Source organism: Nematolebias whitei, chromosome 19, assembly GCF_014905685.2.
Source record: "Nematolebias whitei isolate Nwh7 chromosome 19, NemWhi1, whole genome shotgun sequence".
Classification (NCBI taxonomy): Eukaryota; Metazoa; Chordata; class Actinopteri; order Cyprinodontiformes; family Rivulidae; genus Nematolebias; species Nematolebias whitei.
The window spans coordinates 3,213,733-3,221,385 of NC_056516.1; positions in this window are offsets into that span (position 1 = coordinate 3,213,733).

The following is a 7,653-nucleotide window of genomic DNA, read 5'->3' on the forward strand; positions in this document are numbered from 1 at the left end:
GGCACCTTCCTCTTTATGATGCGCCAAATGTTCTCTATAGGTGAAAGATCTGGACTGCAGGCTGGCCATTTCAGTACCCGGATCCTTCTCCTACGTAGCCATGATGTTGTGATTGCTGCAGAATGTGGTCTGGCATTATGGTGTTGAAAAATGCAGGGTCTTCCCTGAAAGAGATGACGTCTAGATGGGAGCATATGTTGTTCTAGAACCTGAACATAGTTCTCTGCATTAATGGTGCCTTTCCAGACATGCAAGCTGCCCATGCCACAAGCACTCATGCAACCCCATACCATCAGTGATGCAGGCTTCTGAACGGAGCGTTGATAACAACTTGGACTATCCTTGTCCTCTCTGGTCCGGATGACATGGCGTCCCAGTGTTCCATAAAGAACTTCAAATCGTGACTCATCTGACCACAGAACAGTCTTCCATTTTGCCACACTCCATTTTAAATGACCCCTGGCCCAGTGCAAACGTCTGAGCTTGTGGAGCTTGCTTAGAAATGGCTTCCTCTTTGCACTGTAGAGTTTCAGCTGGCAACGGCGAATGGCACGGTGGATTGTGTTCACTGACAATGCTTTCTGGAAGTATTCCTGAGCCCATTCTGTTATTTCCTTGACAGTGGCATTCCTGTTTGAGGTGCAGTGACGTTTAAGGGCCCGGAGATCACGAGCATCCAGTAGAGTTTTACGGCCTTGACCCTTACGCACAGCGATTGTTCCAGATTCTCTGAATCTTTTGATGATGTTATGCACGGTTGATGATGATAACTTAAAAGTTTTTGTTATTTTACGCTGGGTAACACCATTCTGGTATTGCTGCACTATCTTTCTGCGCAACAATGGTGGAATTGGTGATCCTCTTACCGTCTTGGCTTCTGAGAGACACTGACACTCTGAGAAGCTCTTTTTATACCCAATCATGTTGTCAATTGACCTAATTAGTGTTAACTGGTCTTCCAGCTGTTCGTTATATGCTCAATTTCCTTTTTCCAGCCACTTATTGCTACTTGTCCCAACTTTTTTGGGATTTGTTGACACTGGGAAATTTTGAATCTACATATTTTTCCTTTAAAATGTTACATTTACTCAGATTAAACTTTTGATCTGTCATCTATGTTATATTACGAATAAAATATTGACATTTGCCATCTCCACATCATTGCATTCAGTTTTTATTCACAATTTGTTTAGTGTCCCAACTTTTTTGGAATCCGGTTTGTAGATGTCACACTCAGTATGTGCTGTGAATATCTCTCAGCTACTACCACTCAGGGTTTTAGCTCAGTATCTATAAAATTGTCACAGCCATTTTTGTGTTTCCTAAAGTCAGAGCTGCTTGTGGCAGCTGCCCTGAAACAATCAGATGTAGATGTACATTCAAACACTAGTTATTGAATGGATCCAGAACAGTGTCCCCATACTGAGAGATTGTTTTGAAAGAACAGACTGGGAGGTCTTCAGAGAAGCTGCTGAAAATGATGGAGCACTAGATCTGGACCAATACGCATCCTCAGTTCTGGGGTACATTAGTACATGTACTGACAACGTCTCCACGATAAGATATGTTAAAAGTTACCCGAACAGTAAACCTTGGCTGAATGCAGAGGTGCGCACCCTGCTGGAATCCAGGAACACTGCCTTCAGGTCTGGAAACTCACAGGAGCTGAGAAGGACAAGGAAAGAGCTGGTTGCTGGTATTCCAGGACATCCTTGTAAAAGAAAATGGTGAGCTCAATGGATTTTTTCCTGGTAAAATAAAGTAATAAAAAATTAAGAGGGCCATGGCCACATATGCACAGAGGATCAAGGGTCAATTCACCTCACAAGACCCACAGAGCATGTGGAGGGGCATTAAGTGTATAACAGATTATAAATGCAGGAGTGAATAATGCCCCAAAGACACATCACTGCCTGATGCCCTCAACAACTTCTATGCACATTTCGAAGACCCGAACAGACCACCCAGCACCAGACTCACTTCATCACTGGATGAAGAGAATCTCAGCGTGACCTCAGCAGAAGTAAGGAGTACTTTAGTAAGGAGATAGCCCCTGGTTTACTCCTAAACTATCTGACCTCCTGCACAGGAGAGATCATCTTTGGGCCACAGCGAGAAAATCTGACTCAGACACTGATTGGTTGAGTTTTCGACACATGAGGAATATATATACAGGTCCGTCTCAAAAAATTAGCATATTGTGATAAAGGTCATTATTTTCAATAATGTAATGATAAAAATGAAACTTTCATATATTTCAGATTCATTGCACACCAACTGAAATATTTCAGGTCTTTAATTGTTTTAATACTGATGATTATGGCATACAGCTCATGAAAACCCAAAATGCCTGTCACAAAAAATTAACATATCATGAAAAGGTTCTCTAAACAAGCTATTAACCTAACCATCTGAATCAACGACGTAACTCTAAACACCTGCAAAAGATTCCTGAGGCTTTTAAAAACTCCCAGCCTTGTTCATTACTCAAAACCGCAATCATGGGTAAGACTGCCGACCTGACTGCTGTCCAGAAGGCCATCATTGACACCCTCAAGCAAGAGGGTAAGACACAGAAAGAAATTGCAGAACGAACAGGCTGTTCCCAGAGTGCTGTATCAAGGCACCTCAGTGGGAAGTCTGTGGGAAGGGAAAAGTGTGGCAGAAAACGCTGCACAACGAGAAGAGGTGACCGGACCCTGAGGAGGATTGTGGAGAAGGGCCGATTCCAGACCTTGGGGGACCTGCGGAAGCAGTGGACTGAGTCTGGAGTAGAAACATCCAGAGCCACCGTGCACAGGCGTGTGCAGGAAATGGGCTACAGGTGCCGCATTCCCCCGGTCAAGCCACTCTTGAACAAGAGACTGCGTCAGAAGCATCTCGCCTGGGACTGCTGCTGAGTGGTCCAAAGTTATGTTCTCTGATTACAGTAAATTTTGCATTTCCTTTGGAAATCAAGGTCCCAGAGTCTGGAGGAAGAGAGGAGACACAGAATTCACATTGCTTGAGGTCCAGTGTCAAGTTTCCACAGTCACTGGGGTGTCATGTCAGCTGCTGGTGTTGGTCCACTGTGTTTTATCAAGGGCAGGGTCAATGCAGCTAGCTATCAGGAGATTTTGGAGCACTTCATGCTTCCATCTGCTGAAAAGCTTTATGGAGATGAAGATTTCATTTTTCAGCACGACCTGGCACCTGCTCACAGTGCCAAAACCACTGGTAAATGGTTTACTGACCATGGTATTACTGTGCTCAATTGGCCTGCCAACTCTCCTGACCTGAACCCCATAGAGAACCTGTGGGATATTGTGAAGAGAAAGTTGAGAGACACAAGACCCAACACTCTGGATGAGCTTAAGGCCGCTATCGAAGCATCCTGGGCCTCCATAACACCTCAGCAGTGCCACAGGCTGATTGCCTCCATGCCACGCCGCATTGAAGCAGTCATTCATGCAAAAGGATTCCCGACCAAGTATTGAGTGCATAACTGAACATGATTATTTGAAGGTTGGCGTTTTTTGTATTAAAAACACTTGTCTTTCATTGGTGGGATGAAATATGCTAATTTTTTGGGACAGGCATTTTGGGTTTTCATGAGCTGTATGCCATAATCATCAGTATTAAAACAATTAAAGACCTGAAATATTTCAGTTGGTGTGCAATGAATCTGAAATACATGAAAGTTTCATTTTTATCATTACATTATGGAAAATAATGACCTCTATCACGAAATGCTAATTTTTTGAGAAGGACCTGTACAACTGCTGTTAAAGCAGCAAAACGCAACTATTTCTTATCTCAGACCTCCAAAAATCTAAATGACCCTAACAGATTCTGGAAAACCATCAAATCTCTCTCAGGCAGCCCCCAATCATCTGACCTCCCATCACAACTCCTCATTAACTCTGTTCCTGTGTCAAATAAGCATGAGATCCTGAACTGTTTCAACAAACATTTTGTTGCTTCTGGTTCTTTATTTGACACAGTTACTAACAGAAAACCAGCCATTTCCCCTAATAACCAAACTTCTACAAATCAAACCCCTCCTACAAGTCAATCCTCAGTTAATCACACCTTCTCTTTTTCTCCGTTCTCAGTCAGTGAGGTCAATAAACTGTTAAAAGATCTTGATCCTAAAAAATCTGCAGGTCCAGATGAACTTCCACCTTATTTCTTAAGGCTGGCTGCTCATATCATCACAGTCCCTGTGACCCACATCTTCAATCTCTCCATAAGACAAAACTCCATCCCAGACGCTTGGAAAACAGCCTTTGTTCTTACTTTGCTGAAGGGAGGTGACCCCACCTCATTGAACAACTATCGACCAATCTCTAAACTCTGCATTTTAGCCAAGGTTCTAGAAAAACTGATAAACTCTCAAATCATAAATTACCTGGACTCATTTAACGTCTTACCTCCACATCAATCTGGTTTCAGGAAACAACACAGCACAACCACTGCTTCACTGAAGGTTCTTAATGACATTGTTGAAGCACTGGATGCTAAGGATTATTGTGCTGCACTTTTCTTAGACCTGTCTAAAGCTTTTGACACTGTGGATCACAACATCTTGTGTCATAAACTCTCAGAAATCAGTTTCTCAGATCACACCATTGGTTGGTTCTCTAACTATCTTTCAGACCGGAGGCAATGTGTTCAACATAATGGTACTTCCTCCAGTTATTTAACAGTCAACAATGGTGTACCACAAGACTCAGTCTTAGGACCCACCCTCTTTACAATCTACATACATAACGTCGGTAAAAACATCCCTAATGCATCCATACATTTCTATGCTGAGGACACACTTGTTTATTGTCGAGCTAAAACTGTTGCTAAGGCTTTCCAGCTTTTGAAATCTGCATTCAACATCATCCAGACAGATTTGTTCCACGTCAAACTTGTCCTAAATGCCGACAAAACCAAAGGGATGCTTTTTTTTCAAACAGGAAGTCAGTCCCAGCAGTTCCTCCTCCGATTTCATCCTCAAATGACCAGACTCACCTCACCACCGGACGAAGAGCATCTCAGCGTGACCTCAGCAGAAGTAAGGAGTACCTTCAGGAGGATTAATCCGCACAAAGCAACTGGCCCAGACAACATCCCTGGAAAAGTGTTGAAGGAATGTGCTGATCAGCTCTGTGAGGTGCTGGCAGACATCTTTAACACCTCACTTACCCTGGAGACAGTTCCCACCTGCCTGAAGACTGCCACCATCATCCCAGTCCCAAAAAGCTCTACAGTGACTGGTCTGAATGACTATCGGCCAGTGGCCCTCACCCCGATAGTCGCTAAATGCTTCGAAAAACTGGTCATGACTCACATCCAAACAACCATCAACATCAAGGAGGACCCTCATCAGTATGCATACCGTGAGAACCGATCAACAGAGGATGCAATCTCCTCTGTGGTCCACACTGCGCTCAACCACCTGGAGCAGAAAAACTCTTACGTCCGTATGCTCTTTGTGGACTTCACATCCGCCTTCAACACCATGATCCCCCAAACCCTGATGGACAAACTATCCACACTAGGACTAAGCCCCTCCATCTGCAACTGGGTACTAGACTTTTTAACAAACAGACCACAGTTAGTGAGGATCCACAACCTCTCCTCCTCCACCATAACCCTCAGCACTGGCTCTCCTCAGGGATGTGTGTTGAGCCCCCTCCTGTTTACTCTGCTCACGTTTGATTGTGCAGCTACCCATCCAGGCTGTCACATTGTAAAGTTTGCAGATGATACAGCGGTGGTGGGATGCATCACAAACAATGATGAGTCCAGCTACAGGCAAGAGGTGGAACACCTGGAGAGCTGGTGCAGAGAGAATAACCTTCACATCAATGTGAAGAAGACAAAGGAGATGATTGTGGACTTCAGAAGGAACAAAAACATCTACCCGCCCCTGAATATAAGAAGGTCTGCGGTGGAAGTGGTCTCCAGCTACAAGTACTTGGGTGTACACATGAACAACCTCAGCTGGAGCAACAACACCACCAGCCTGATCAAGAAAGCTCATCAGAGACTCTACTTCCTCAGACGGCTGAGAAGAGCTGGTCTGGGAAGCTCAGTCCTCACCTCCTTCTACAGGTGTGCAGTGGAGAGCATCCTGTGCTCCAGCATCAACGTGTGGCATGGAGGCTGCACAGCTGCAGAAAGAAAAGATTTGCAGAGAGTGGTGAAGGCTGCACAGAAGATGTTGGAGTCAGTCTCTCCACCATCACAGACATCTACACATCCAGATGCAGGAAGAGGACCACCTGCATCATGAAGGACCACACTCACCCAGCACACACACTTTTTGCCCCACTCCCCTCAGTAAGGAGGTTGAGGAGCATTAAGTCTAGAACCACTAGACTGAGGAACAGCTTCTACCCTGAGGCTGTTAGACTCATGAACCTCTAACTAGAATAATCACTGTGAAAAACCATATCATGTTGCTGCTGATCTGTTTCATGTTGCTGCTGATCTGTTTCATGTTGCTGCTGATCTGTTTCAATGTTGATGTGTTCATGCGTGCACATCTGCTCACAGACTCATGTTCATGTTTGTGCTGATGTTCAATGTTTTATGTTATGAGTGCTTAGTGTATATTTAGTTGATGTTTTTCTTAGTTCATATCTTAGATGTTATTACTGTTTTTCTTTTACATTTTATTGTTGGATGTAACTGGGACTCTGTGTACATAATTTCGTTCCACCACATGTACCACATGAGGAGCGAATGACAAATAAATCTCTCTGACTCTGCTCAATAAAATCTGTCCACTGATTCATGGAGACAAAAACACACCTTAACTTATCTGCAGTGTGCTGTAATTTCAACAAGACCAAGATAAAACTCTTGGGCCAACGAGTATAGAATGACCCCTTCTATAAATGTATGAGGTGAGAGTAGTGACATGTTGATGTGTCATTTCACAGTGAATGCTGAGTCAGCAGCCTAACTTGTTTTCTGTTTATAGTTTCTTTTGTGCATTTTTCAGACTGTACATACTTCAGCGCACCTTTAGCTATTTAACCATTCGTAAATAAAGTGTTCAGCGTGTTCTGGAGGTTAGAGATATGGCTTTTGTTTTTGTAACGTTTATACCTTCTGAAATATTTCACTTTATTGCATTTTTCCATAAATGAAAAACTTTTCATTTCCTTAAAAAATGTGAAATTAGCTTCAGCATCCTTGCTTCATTTTAATATTTTACTTACTGCTTTGCTAGTTTTGTTTGGATGTTTTTTGCTTTTAGCTACTGTAGCTTTGTCTAGCAATTATTTTATCTTTCATTTAGCTTACGTTTGCCTTTGTTTTAATTGTTATAATTTCCACAACTCACTTTCAGCTTCTGTAACAGATTGCAGTGAATTCGTTCAGCACTCAACGTTCAACAGTGGCTACTACTAAACTCATTTTAGCTTTGAGCTCACATTCGATCATTTCTCCGACCGTTCTGCTGAGGCTGCGGTAGCTCAGCGGTCAGTGCCACGGTCTCATAAACTTGGGGCTGCAGGTTCGAACACAGGCAGCCAAATCGTTCATGCCGTTTGTTCGCTGTGCGACTCCTGAAGCAGCAACCGAAAGAAACTACAGCTGTCGTTCTGCTAATTTCATCTGTCAGCGACTGTTAGTCAGAAAATAAAGTAATGATCGTAGTTTAGCTAC